Source organism: Rhineura floridana, chromosome 5 (assembly GCF_030035675.1).
Source record: "Rhineura floridana isolate rRhiFlo1 chromosome 5, rRhiFlo1.hap2, whole genome shotgun sequence".
Lineage (NCBI taxonomy): Eukaryota > Metazoa > Chordata > Lepidosauria > Squamata > Rhineuridae > Rhineura > Rhineura floridana.
Window position 1 is genome coordinate 81,532,463 of NC_084484.1, and position 15,388 is coordinate 81,547,850.

The window sequence follows — 15,388 nt, forward strand, 5'->3', positions numbered from 1 at the left end:
TGTTTTTATGGTTATTGGATTTTAAATGGCTTTATTTCTTGTTGTAAACTGCCTTGGTTTCCTACCCTACCTCACAGGGTTGTTGGAAAGACTCCATACATGCACACGCACACACTGCAGATGTATAAATACATACAGCCCATATAATAGTTTATTGTCAAACCAGTTGGTCATTGCAGAAAAATCAGTATTAGTTTTTAAAAAATCAGTATTAGTTTCCTACAGAATAAAAACTGTAATACCTAAGTAAGCCCTGCCTACTTGCTTTAAAATAGGACTGGAGGAGGAACAGAAAGAGTTAGAACACAAACACAATTCTTTTTTACATTTACTCCAAAGTCCCATTGATTTTCAGCACATTCATAACCATGTCTACTCCAAAGTAAGTCCTATTGAATTCAATGGGATTTACTCTGGGCATATGGGATTAGCATTGCTTTTACAAATGCAAGTATTGGGAAGGTTTTCAAAACACTGCCCAGGATCTGACTCCTGCACACAAGAGGAAAAGAAACTGAAATGTATATACTTACCCAATTTATGAGATTTTCAGATAAACGGGGGGGGGGACCACCATTTTCTGGCATTGCAATGAAGTTTTCTAGACACTGCGTCAGGTCAATCAAACTGAAACACAACCCTGGCTTCACTGATTGGCTGCAATCCTGAACGGGCAGGGTTAAAGCTACGAAGTGCTATACAGGTGGGCCCCACTTATACGGCAGGTTCTGTTCCGGCCTGCCACCGTAAAGTGGAAATTGCCGTAAAGCGGAACCCATTGAGTATAATGGGGCATGTTGCGCAAAAATGCCGCGAAATGCCATGAAAATGCCGCAAAAACAAAAAACTGGCTTTAAAACGGGGAATTTCCCACCGCCACATTAGTGGAACGCCGGAAAGTGAAGTGCCAGTAAGCGGGGCCCTACTGTACAGTACAGGCATACCCTGCTTTAACATATGCAATGGGACCGGAGTGTGTATGTAAAGTGAAAATGTACTTAAAAGTGAAGCACTACTTTTTTTTCACTTATCAATGCGTGTACTGCACTGCAATCGTCATATATGGGCATAACTGATGTAAATAACACATTTATAACTAAAATAAACATAAAATAAAGTAAGCTTACCTTTAATGTCAGCTGGCAGATGCGAAATGGATGAATGAAAATTTACATGTATTGCAGGAAGGTTGAAGGAGAGGGCATATCTTCTACTTCTTAAGTCGATTCATCAAGGGCTAGACGCTTTCTTGCTGGCGACTTGGATGGACTACCTGAAGTAGGAGTAGGGCTTGGGGCTGATGTCGATGCTAGAGATGGATCAGTGGATATTGATGGTCTGGGAGATTGACTGGGTGCTGCTGCTGGCCTTTTGAGAAAGTAGGTGTCTACGGAAGTTTGAACTGTAGCTCTTTTCTTTTCCCCCCAGATTTCTTTGTAACAGGCATAAGCCCCCAAAATGTTTGCACTGTCTTTGGAACTTCTTTCAAAGTTCCTATCATGCTTTTCAAAAAGAGCCATGGCGCTATGAAGATGATGGAAAGCTTCCAAGAGAACTTTTGAAGTTAGGCCTTCAAGCTGTTCCATGGTCTCATCCTCATCCGGCACATTTTCTTCCTCTCTCTCCTCTTCAAGTTCAAGAAGATCTTCATTGCTGAGGGGTTCAGTATGGGATGCCATAAGTTCAGCAACATCTTCTGCCTCCACTTCCAGCTCTAACTGCCTTGCCATCTCTACAGTATTTTCAGTAACATCAGCTACAGGATCTTCAAAGGCTTCGACATCATCAAATAACTGTGGGCATAATTTTTTCCAGGCCCCTTTCATTGTTGTTTCCTTGATGTCATTCCAAGCATCTCTTATAGTTTTGATGTAATCCAAGATGTTGTAGTTTTTCCAGAATTTCTTTAGGACTTCTTGCCCCGTCCTCTCTTCATTTTCTATTGCTGCAATACACTTGCTGAAGGTTCTTTTCAAGTAGTTCAAGTTGAAGGTGGCTATGACGCATTGATCCATGGGCTGCAGGAGTGAGGTGGTATTCGGTGGTAGGAATTCCACTCGAATGTTAGGGTTCAGTTCATCTAACGTTCGAGGGTGGCCAGGAGCATTGTCTACAAGGTGCAAAATTTTAAAAGGGATATTGTTGTCCCTGCAATAGGCTTTCACCTCTGGTACAAAGCAGGTGTCAAACCAATCTTTGAAAACGGCTGCAGTCACCCATGCTTTTCTATTAGACCTCCAATGCACTGGAAGTCTAGTTTTAATGTAGTTCTTTAAAGCTCTAGGGTTTTCCCAATGATAAATTAGCATAGGCTTCAGTTTCAAGGTACCAGAGGCATTGCCACCTAACAGAAGGGTTATTCTATCTTTAGCTGCCTTGTAGCCTGGCATTGTTTTCTCCTCTCTTGCGATGAAGGTTCTTGCAGGCATCTTTTTCCAGAACAGCCCAGTCTCATCCACATTAAAAATTTGTTCCTTGGAGTAGCCTCCCTCTTCAATAATTTTGGCAAGGTTGCGTGGATAGCTTTCTGCAGCCTCAGTATCTGCAGCAGCTGCCTCTCCTTGCACTCTGATGTTATGTAGGTTAGACCTCTTCTTGAACCTGTCAAACCATCCACGGCTTGCAACAAATTCGGCATCCTTCACTGCCTCACCTTTCTTAGCCTTCAGGTCATTGAATAGGCTTAAGGCCTTACTTTGAATCATTGCCTGGCTTACAGGAACCTGGCGTGCAGTCTGATTTTCTATCCAAACTATTAAGAGTCTCTCCATATCTGCAACAACACTATCCCTTTTTCTAATTTTTGTTGTGTACAGTACTGAAGGCAAGGGAAAACAATACCAATACACCCCCCCCCACACACACACACTATTGAGAGTCACAAGCAAAAGCCAGAACTAGTTATGGGCAGAGACAGAGAGAAAAAGCAGGAAAGGAAGATGGGACAATGGAGAGGTATAAAATGGGACAATGGATAGGTATAAAATGAAATCAGGGTGATCTAAAGAATTTTTTTTATTAATTTTTTACTTTTTCATCACAATTACAGTAAAGCAGATGGGACAATGGAGAAGGAGAGGTATAAAATTGGACAGTAAAATGAAATCAGGGGGATCTAAAATGAAATCAGGGGGATCTAAAGAATTTTTTTTAATTTCTTTATTTTTTATCACAAACAATTACAGTAAAGCAGATGGGACAATGGAGAGGGAGAGGTATAAAATGGGACAGTAAAATGAAATCAGGGGGATCTAAAGAGCACAAGGTGCCCCCACACACACATACACTTCCGCCACCGACCTAGGCCGGGGCAGGCAGAGCTCCGATCACTCTTTACAGTACTGTAAAGTAAAGTACTGTACTTAAATGTAAAATAAAATATCTTTAAATGATTACAGTACTGTAAAAGGTTCTGTCTCCAAGGCAGCAGCCGCTCAGATTGCTAGATTGCTCAATCACTCTGCTCAGATCGCTCAGATCGCTAAGAAGACAATGCCTTGCAACGCACGTGGCACGTGGAACTCAAGTTCCATCAGTGTCCGTTATTGCGAAGCACGTACGTTAAAGTGGGGTATTTTGGAGCATGGAGCATGTACGTTATAGCGAGGCGACGTTAAGTGAAGCGATATTAAGCGGGGTATGCCTGTACTGTTTAAAGAAAGATTTAACAGTCGGGGGGCGGCTGATGTTTTTATGTATATCTCGAGAACCGGACCACCTAGAAACTTAATTTTTAAAAAAATTAAAGCTGAGAATCCAGGCCACCTAATGGGCTAAACGGGCACCAGGTGGCATGCAAAGAATCTGGATAAAACCCGGCTAACCGGGCAATATGGCAACCCTACTTGGGAGGCAGTAAAGAAAATCCTCTCTCTGATCAAAGCCTAGAGAAGAATTGAAGAAGAGAAGGAAGAGTGAGATTCTGCAGATAATAGTTCTGCATTTATCTTGAACCCAAGGAGAAACTCAGGTGAAGTTTAGCTGTTGTAATTTTTACTTATCTAAAGTAACTGTGAGCTGATAAAGAAGGAACAAAAGCAGCAAGAGATGCTTGGTTATACTGAGGCCCAACCTGGATCCATTTATCAGCAAGCCTTGCCAAAGGCCAGACTTCAGATAACATAAAAACACAGTACATATTACACCGTTACAGCTGTTTCTTTTAAGGAAATCTCACTCCAGAAGGGGTTAGGTCAGGAGTGGGTTTAATAATGCATTTGCATGTAATGTGTAGTTTGGTCTGCAATTACAGAGATTGTTGTTGTTATACAAGGTATGACAATTACTTAAATTATGTCTGCTGCTATTGTTATTAACGTTGGGGGGGGAGGCAATTTGTAGAATTTGAACCTCATTTTGTCTCTTCAGTGGCCAAACATGACATACAGTTCTGGAGACTGTGGTGGAAGTGAGCCAATGAAGACAGAGCTAACTAATTTTGGTTTTGTCACCATCCTCCATCTTGTTGAGATCTACAAGGGCAACACTGAGACTAAGGAGAAGGAGGAAGGTGAACGGCGTGGCCACCTGCTGAACTGGTTGTAAGTAAGAAGACAGGCAGGTGGGGGCTGGGTGCCTGAGATTAGTGGGGCAGTGTTTCAGTTGCCCTAATGGACCAGCCTCCACTGAAGAAAAGATACAGGATACAGGTGACTGGAGGTATATTGGCATAAAAAACGCAGCATACAAGAGCTGAGGGACAAGAACATGAGCAGGAGTGGAAAGCAGAGGAAGAAACAAGATAAGGCTCTTCTTAAAAAAGAGGGATTAGCAGAAATGAGCAAACCTTGTAGTTTGCTTATCGTCACAGGAGAAAACAGGCAAACAAACCTCTTATGTAAAGGTTTTTGTATAGTCGTCAGAGCATGGTTGACAACAGCTTGTTGGGTGTAGTGGTTATTAGAAACTGGCCATGAGACCAATCCTGCTTGAATGGCTGTTGTGAGAAGCAAGCAATATGGACCCAGAGTTTGGAGGCTTTCTTCAAAAAATGGAAGGCAAGAAAATGATACCCAAATTATGTAAATTTCACCATTAAACACTTTCTGTCTCCCAAAAGGGCATGTTTGAGCAATGCCCTCTCAATCAAACGTGTTGCTTCACCACTGGTTTGACATGAGATCAATAGTATTGTAACCTTCTCGTGTCAGATCAATGGCATAGCAAAGTCTGGAGTGACAGCTTAACAATAGCTATATGCCAGCGTCCATTCTTCTACAGCTTCTGCATGATATTATGAGGGATGTACATGAAAGGAGTGCAAAGGGATGAAGCAGCTGCTGTAAGGCAACACGAGCGGTGCACAATGTTGCCTTTAAAACTTGCTGCTGTCCTTCCTGAGAAACAACCAAAGTAACAATGACAACAAGCCAGTCTGTGCCAGAGGTCACAAAATAAACCATAGTTTTCAACCCAGTATACTTCAGGATTTTGGACCTAGATGGATTAAGGAGCTCAGATTCCGATGCTGCTTAGCCAATTAATGTGTATCTTTGTGTGCATGTCTCATTAACTCAACAATTTACTGCATGCAGCAGGACACAATTGCGGGTCCAGAAGGAAAAGAAACCCAACATGGAAAGGAAACTAGCTGTATTTTTTCTCCCCCTCGGATGGGTGGGGATAGCAGTCTTTTTTATTCTGGGCTGGGCCATAACTCACCTGTCCCTTATAGTTTCATACCTTTAATGTTTCTCAGTTTTATTCAAAGCAATGGATTATAATTTTGGCTTGTCTAAAACGGAATATTCCACATGTGCATGCTTGACATGAGGTACATGAAAGGAGTAGCTCTGCAGATTCCTTTGACAATGAACAACATAGCTTGATGTAAGTGAGATATACACATTGGACATCTTTGACAAAGCTTTGCTGTTCTTTGGGCTGCTGTAGTTAGGTATAAATATTATTATGGAGCTAATTTGTTGTATTATTTTCAGCACCTGTTTAGCCAAGCCTATCCAAACATATAAGGCAATATATATCTTAATCTGTAATTTTAGTTTAGAATGCATATTTATTCATTCTGCTTTTTTATAAACTTGTTTTAATGTTGATTTTTATTGACAGTTTCAATTCATATTTATATTCTTTGTAAACCATTTACAAGTTTTACTTACAGTATACACATTTTGTTATAGAAACTAAAACTAAAATCAATTTGTCTAACCTTGAATTTCCCAAGTGTGCAGCTGTGTTCAAACCATACCCTCATACCTTTGTGCTTTAGTTTAGCTCCTTAGCTGGTTATTCACCAAGTTTGCTATGAGTGGCCTTTTTTGTTCTTGGGATTTTTTAAATGACTCAGTGTTTCATGACATGATGGAGGACAAATCAGAATGGCTTTAACTGTGTGCAGATATGACCTTGCTTTTTTAACTGGAAGATGGAGGCATTTGCGTTATACTTCACATTAAAGTTATTGATTTATTTCTAACAATAATATCTTGTGTTTCGGTAAAAACAACCTCAGGATTAAAAAATAATTAAAAACCCCATGGCAGAATAAAACATTCTGAGCAAACTTGACATATAGTCCCAAAGATCTCCCAAAAGGAAAGGTTTGGCCATATGGCAAAAAGCCATTAAAAATAGGCCAGGTGAGCTTTACTTTGGGGTGGTGGTGAGTGGGACCGTTAAGGGCTAGGCACAGCTGCCAAGAAGATCCCCTACCCGGTCCTAACCCAACCAGGAATATTGTAGCGGTTGATGGATAGGAGCACCTCCGTTGATGATCATAATGAGTGGCTGGGCTCATACACATGAAAATGATACTTTGGGTATCAAACCAGAAATAGTTTTAAAGATCAACCCCAGCTCTTTGAATTGAGCCAAGAAACAACCAACCAGAGCAGCAATTTCAACAAGAAGTCATATGCTCCTAAACAGCTCCAACTAATAATCTGGCCATCACATTCTGGACCACTTGAAGTTTCAGGCTGCTCTTCAAAGGCAGCCCCATGCAGAGCACATTACAGTAATCTAGATGTGAGGTAGCTAAGTTCTTGAATTATTGTTTACAATGAGGCTTACTGCTTGATTTATTAATAGTGAGTTCATGTTCACATATTCTTCAAACAAACACTGTCACAGATTTCTATTACCATCATATTGGCCCAATTAGAAGCATATAAAAGACAATCATCATTATCAACATCCCATGCTTATCTTCTGCAGGTATGTAGCAGCAAATAGAGAACATTTGTACAAAAAAAGACCTAACACTGCAACATGTCTTGTCACATTATACTTACCCCTACACCTGATTTCAAATGTAAATTGCAGAGCATTTAGCTCTAATGAAAATACTCTAGTGAAGGAAATTGTTAAGATTTTCTGGTGCTCCCCTAGGGGTAATATTAAAACCTCCATTACTAACATCTCACTCTGAGAAGACAAAATGCGCACTGAGAATACAAAAGCCCTGTTGGCATCTAAATGTGTGCCAATTAATTCACAGTTACAGACCTGCAGATCCATATGGCGATGTAAAAATAGGACCCAGGAATGCTATTTAGATCTGTGTAGAGTGGAGCTCCTTGACCCTGGATTTTTAATGTTAGTTTAATTGTGGCATTTTGCTTTCTATTTATTTATATGGTTGCTTCAGTGAATAAATTAATAATTATACATCACATTGACAAACATGCCAAGTAATATTTGCCAGATTTTAAATTAATTTAATTCAAGGGCCACTTCATTTACAGGATTCATACACACATCAAGCAGTAGCTTCCACTTGATTGCTGTTCATGATACACCAAGTTTTCCCCATCATTTTCCTCTTCTGTTTTTTTCCCCTTTGAAGAAATAAGCAACAGCCTAACTTGCTTTCCAAATAGGTAGACACTTTCAGACAGGTGGAAGACAGGTAAATGATAGACAAATAGGAATATAGCTAACTGCACCAGTGACATACACTTAGAAAGATTTGCTATTGTGATGAGAGGAAAACAATTAGGTGTTAACGTCTCATATTTATTTTTCAGTTACTTCCATTTTTCAATTTATAGTCTTTTTGCTGTTACTCCTACATACCTGCTTAAACATCATTTTAATTGCAGGTTTATCTTGCATTTCTGCAAATGGGTCTTCTCATCGGGAACAGTCAAGCTTTCTGTACACACAGAAATGTCAATCCTTTTTATTGTTATTAGATGTAGAATCATAGAGCTCTGGGGCAAGAAAGGACCCAAAGGTAATCTAATACATTACCTTGTCAGGTGGCAGGATCTTTCATTTTCGTGTAAGTTCTTCTCCTCCTAATGATACCAATTTGTATTTATTTTACATTTCAAAACCCAACTTTCTGCCAAACCATCTCAGTGCATATTCTGTAGTGGTAATGGTGGCAGAGAAACCATACTTTCTTTCTCACCACCCTTGCATCTGCTTGGTGTCTTCCAGCAGAGCTAGGGTTCAAGTAGTGGTTTCAGGGGACTCTTGAATACTAGCTGTGACTGATTTCCAAAGCAATTTGAGGGTAAAACGTTTCATATCAACTGCCATTTAGACACCACTATTATAATGGTACCAATATGTGTCTGTGTAAGAATTGTTTTGTAATGTTTTTAAAGCTTTTTTAAAAAGATGTGTTTAAAGCTTTTTTTTAAAAAAGGCATTTTTAAAGATGTTTTGTTTTAATATGTTTTTAAGGATTTTTGTTGTAATATATTTTAAAGTCTGTTTTTATTATGTTTTAGAATGTTTTTAGTGCTTTTGTTTGCCGCCTTGGGCTCCTTCTGGGAGGAAAGACGGGATATAAATCAAATAATAAACAAACAAATAAATAAATAAGCAAGCAAGCCAGCAACCTAGCTAACTACCTACTGGGCAAAATTTAAGTTTTGTTGTTAGTATACAAAGCCCTAAACAGTTTGGGACCAGGGTACCTTAGGTCCACTGTATCCTTCATGTTCCAGCCTGGTCACTGCGGTCATCAGGGAAGGCACACTTAGTGGTACTTGGAGTTCCCAATGCCCATTACATGATCACCACCAAGAATAGGACATTCACTGTTGCATCACCTGCCTTGTGGAATTCCTTTTCTGTTAATATCAGGCAAGCATCAACTGTACTAATCTTTAGATGCTAGCTTAAGATCTATTTCTTCACATCGGCCTTTTGAAGAAGTGTGATTCAGTTAGGTATACCATTGATCAGTGTGACTTGAATCTTTTATACTGAATTTTATATTGTTTTATGGCTTATTGTGTTTTTAGGTTGTACACTGCTTTGGTATTTCCCAACAGAAGCAGTATGTACATTTGTATAATGAATAAATAATAGGTTAGTCAAAGGATGTGTCTAGGGAACAATCTAGTTTTTATTTTCATTTGGATGTTTTATTCTGGGGATGTTGACTAGGTGACTGGAGCGGTACAGCCTACTGTCTGTGTACTTAACCCTTGCAATTCCAGGAATGAGAAGGTGGCAGGCACAGGCCACCTCAGGGCGGGCTCCAGCTGGACTTTCCCTTTCCCCCACTGCCACAACAGGGTGATCTACTATCAAATGTCCTGCAGGAAGGACCTTGATGGCTTTTTAATGTTTGTTGTGACTTTTAGGAATACATTTTATTGTTTCTTATAAACCACCTTGGAAGGGTTATATTCTGAAATGCAGGATATCAATAACTGAAATAACTAAATAAATACTATTCCTGGCTAATAACATCTGGCAGGATGGGGAGGACCAGCTGAGTCCAGGATGCTGTGGTGTAGAGGACTGGGTACAAAGTAGAGGTCCAGTGACCCTAAAAAATGGTAAAATTTGCATTGGCTGCCATGACATCAGCTATTAACTAGGTCTTTGATGACAATTATATCAAAATCTCTTATAAAAGAGCCTTGATACTTATGGGCAGCCCAGTACTCCATATAAAAGAATCCCTTGTTTAGGGACAGTTCAAACCTCTCAGTAGGACTAAGCAACAACAGTAATACATTTATAATAATTTAAATTTGGGCTCCTGCTGGGAGGAAGGGAGGGATATAAATAAAAAAAGCATTTAGATTTTACATAGCATTATAATAGTTAAAAGGTAGAAAGGAAGAACAAGTTAAGAGAAATAAAGCATACTTCTCAAGCACTTAACCTATGATGCTTATGGAGCTGGCCATATATGTGGTTCTGGGTTGTAGAGATAGTCCTGTATTCCCACTTTCTAAAAATGCAATACATGAACAATTTCTTAGAACAAAGGAGGCAAGACAGAGACAAGCAGCCTATGACTTCCTGGGCAATCTAGTCCTAAAATACTGTGCCAACAAAGAGCATCAAAGTGGCCTAGGAACCCAGGAGCTCATTAGTTTAAAGCCCTGGAAGTAATGGGAAGCTTTCTTTCCCCTTGAGATCTTGCCGAAGAAATAAGTCATCTCCTCTAGGACATTGAGGCACAACTAGAGATGCAGGGAGAAATTATGCCAGAGAACCAAAGAAGCTATTTCTAATGATGGACATACTTTGCATACTTGTTTCAAGATCCAATTTTCACATTACAGCTGTCACGTGGAGGGTGCTTTATATATATTAATTGGATACCTATCACATGTGGTATCTGATCTCTGTGTAGTTGCATACTATGTGAATCAGGTACTGAGGCATAGTATTGTTTAACTGATGGAGAATAGTGGCCATAGTGCTATTGTAGAAAATGAACAAGAAATAATGCTTATTTAGCTTTTGTAGAATTTGCTTGGCTTAAGGAAAATAAAGACAATACCGGTGACTTAGTGAACATTCCATAGGCACGTACTTTGCTGTTTACATAAGCTGGCCTGGCTATCTCTTTGTTTGTGTAAATTACCTTGGCCTGCAAAACCGGTTTTGCAAGTGCTTCAATGGCACCGAGTGAAGAGACAACGCCTGTCTCAGGAATGTGGCCAAGAGCCAAAAAGACCTTATATGGAAAAGATCGGGAATAAGGAAGTAGGCTGAGCAGGCAGTTAATGTATGCATGATGTATGTGGTGCCAAGGGTATAAGACCTGGCTGCGACCAGGGAGGGGCAGACTCGGCTTTGTTCGTTTCTCCACTTGCAAGTGCTTCAATAAAACTCTGGCTTTACTTTTAAGACCGTTTCGTCGTTCCTTGAGTAATATTGAAACCTTGTACTTGGGAGCAGATCCTCGCCTAACAATAAAAGAAATATTGTGGGCGTTTGTTACACTATCAAATTTGTGCATGTGTATATATATATGTGTGTGTGTGCATGTATATGTATGTATATATGTGTATATACGTGTGCATTTGTGTGTGTGTGTGTGTGTGTGTGTGTATGGACGTTTGCCAAGAAAGTCCAACACAAATGAATGTATTGGTAAAAAGGTGAAAGGAAAAGTGAGGAGGCTGTAATCTTTCTAGGATGCTTGGGGGTTGTTCAAAACCACAATAATAGAAGTATAGCTAGAGGTGAGGAAAAAGTACCACCAGGGCCAAGAAGATGCCAGCGTGGCTAAGGAAGCTATGAGAGGCAAGAAAGCTTCCTTCAGAAAATGGAAGTCTTGTTCAAATGAGGAGAACAAAAAGGAACTCATACATTGGCAAAAGAAATGCAAGCAGGCAATAAAACATGAAAAAATTCCGAGGAACACATTGCTAAAAAACAAAGCCCAACAACATTTTTAAAAAAAATAGAAGCAGGAAACCAGTTAGAGAGGTGGTTGGACCTTTGGATGACAAGTGACTCAAAGGTGTGCTGAATGAGGAAAAGGAAATAGCAGAGAAATGGAATCAATTCTTTGCATCTCTCTTCACAGTGGAAGATGTGGGGCAGACTGATGTGCCTGAATTAACTTTCTGGAAGAGTTAAGTCCTGTTTCACTAATGTTTTAGAATCCTTTGAAAGTGTCAACAAGTATATAGATAGAAGTGATCTAGTTGACATGGTTTGCTTAGGCTTTCAAAAAGCTTTTAATAAAGGCCCTACCAAAGACTCCTGAGTAAGCTTAGCAGTCCTGGGATGAGACAAAAGGTTCCCTTAAGATAAGTAACTGGATAATGAGCAAAAAGCAGATAGTTGGACAGTTCTGCCAATGGAAGGAGATCCGCTGTGGATGGGTATTGGGCCCTGTGCTTTTAAAATTCAGGGTGGGGCTGGTAGAGTTTGTTAGTGAAAGGAGGTGCAGCTGGGACCCTGACTGAAGGCTGTGTTTTTTACCTCTCTCCAGGTACCTATTTAAACTCATGCCTGGCAAGGGCACAAGCTGCTTCTTGTTCTGTGGCTCTCAGCCAGGGGCGAGCAGCCTGAGTATAAGATTCAAGCTTATAAGACATTAATGGAGTGTGCCAGCTTACTGATGGGGAAGGAAAGTATAGTCACTGGATGGTTTCAACACAATCCGTCTTCAAATCCTATTCCATGGACATACAACTTGTGCTACTGCAGATCACTTTGTGCATTATCCGCAAGATGATGGTGTTACCCCCTGTTGTTATGAGTGTTGAGTGGGGCTGGAATGATTGTGTGTGCTCCCTGGTGAGAGGAGGGAGCTCCAGGGGTGGGGAGTGTGTAGTGTTGTCCCACCTTTGGAGAGAGCATAGGTTTGGGTGGTAGCAGCAGAAGTGGGAGTGATGCTGCTACCTGTACACACACATACTCTTGTGTTTGGTGAGTGGGGTTGTTTGTCTTCCTTGTATATTTGTTTTTTAACCTGTTAGCAGTGATTATGATTTATTATGTTAGTTATCTTAGGTTATATTAATGTTTAAGATTTTTTAAAAAAATGTTTTGCATTGTCTTAAATGTGTAATTTGGTTTTTATGATGTATGTTGTTGTTAATGTTAAGATGTTAATGTTTAAGATGGTTTCTTTTAAATGTTTTGTATTGTTTTAAATGTGTAATTTTGTTTGATTTTTTCAACAGTGTAAACTGCTTAGAAGCTTCTTTTCAAGTATGAAGTGGTATACAAATCAATCAATTAAATAAATAAATAATAAATTAAATAATAAAATTCTTCATAAATGATCTGGAATTAGGGAGCAATGAGGTAGCCAAGTTTGCTGATGATACCAAATTGTACAAGATAGTTAAAACAAAAAGGGATTGTGAGAAGGTTTGACAGACAGCTTATTCATGTGGGAGCATTTCTTCATAGCAAATACACAGCTTTTAGCACCTTAATGGATTTGCGAGGTCCATACATTTTGCTCAATGGTAGCTTCAAATCCGTTGTTTTCCATTCACACAAGTAGGCGTTCCTCTGGGAAGGATTTGAGTTGCTATTTCCTTGTGGACTTGCCCTCTAATTTTACATTTTTTCTCCCTCTGGTTCAAGTCCGGTTCTAAAGGGCAGCCAGGTTGGGCACTGGCGCAAGGACACTAGAGCTACAGGAGCCCCTGAGGGGCCCTGAGGGGCCCTCCGCTCCCCTTCTGCGATCCGCACCCCCCACACCCCCCACTTACCTGTCAGCTGGCTTTTTAGCATTGCCCTTAATGAAGATGGCAGCCGCAGCTTCCCTAAGGTACTGAAGCCGCTGCCACCATCTTAGTTGATGGCAGAGATGTGGGTGCGTAGCACGCACATGTGCCATCAACAAAGATGGCAGCGGAGGCTTCATTCCCCTTAGGGAAACCGTGGCCACCATCTTCATTAAGGGCAATGGTAAAGACTAGACAGGTAAGGGGGCCATGGGGGTGCATGGGGGGCCCACGTGCATGCACGTACACACATGTGCACACCCACACCCACCGGGGGGCCAGGGCAAGCTGATGCCCAAGGGCCCCCGCATGCCTGGAGCCGGCCCTGCTCTGGTTGCTCAGTTACTGGGCGTGTGCAAATATTTTTGACCTGAGCAGTAGTTCCACTCCCTCCTGCCCCCCCACTTCCTAAAGTTTGGTGGTTGAAAAGAAGTGGGGTTATCTGCCCCCCTTTCTCCGCTGCCCCTTGCTTTTTCTGAGTTAATTTTTCTCTGCTGGAAAAACAAATCAACATAATATCATTTTTTAAAAAAAATCAGTATAATTATTTTCTCAAAATATCAATACCAATATTGATATTTTCTGAAAATATCGATATTGATATTGATATTTTTGAGGCTACTTTTTTAAAAAAAATCCACTTTAGATTTTATAGGAAACAAAAGGAATAAAGGAAGTTTGCTCAGGAAAACAGAGAGGAAAGAAGGGAGGGCTGCATCAAACTGTGAAGGGGGGAGGACAGAGCAGTCAGAGGTTGCTAGATAAACCACCAGAAACAAAATGGAATTCATGGGAGAGTTAGTGTGCGGAGAAAGGAGAATAGCTGAAAATGATTATTCACCCACCCACTAAAAACCATAGAAGCAAACCATCTTCAAAGACATGTGGAGCAGAGTGGAGCCGTATTGTTCTAAACTTTTTGTATTATCAATGGATTGGGTTAGTATGGATTTACAGGGGAGAAACTGCATGATAGCTTCTGTTTGCCAGTAATGTCATGTGAACCATGCAAATTAAAAGGGGATGCAAGTAGCACCATAACCACACTAAACCATGTGTAGATGAGCCCAAACTCTTCAAACCGGATGAATGGGCAGTAAAATACCAATGTCATTCAATGTAAACAAATGTAAAGTCATGTACACTGGGGCAAAAAATAAATAAATCCTAATTTCACATATATGCTAATGGGGTCTGAACTGATGTTGACTGACCAGGAACGAGACATTGGGGTCATAATGGATAGCTGCATGAAGATGTTGACCCAGGTAGCATTCAAACATGGGGTTTATTGTGTTGGTTATATTTAATGGTAGTGCTTCTGTCCCAATATCTAACATTCCTTTCACACTGCAGTACTTGCTGTCTTATGAAACTGTGGCTTTTTGACCGATATACTGCCATCTCACAATAAATTTAATTCATGACAGTAGGAGTGGTGTGACGCAACAGTGGATATCACTGGACATATTGATCCTCCCCCACCTTTTCTACACATGTGTACATCTGTTTCCCCATGATTCTCCCATGAAAATGGCGGGAAAGAACTGTATTCTGGTATTTCATCCCAAATTTAATCACTTTACTCTCACAATTTTCTGGGTTAATGGTGGTTGCAAATGGATTTTTTTCTGGAAGCAATTAACATGGAAATGAGCATTCAACATCCACTAGATTCCACTAGATTTCCAGAAGTGGTATTTACATTGAATGAAAGATTAAATTAAATGCAGAAATAATCAGGCAAGGAAAGAGCGGGAAAACTGAATAAACTGCTAGCCCAGTGAGCAGCATGAATTCCTTGTTAGGGATTAATAAGAAATGGATTGAAAGTAAAACTGCCAATATCATCCTGCTATTATACAACTCTATGGTGTAGCCTTAACCAAATAAGAAAAGGAATAGAACAAAAATTATACAGCCACAAGAGTGGCTGTATGCTATAGTCAGCATGGATTTTTCTCATT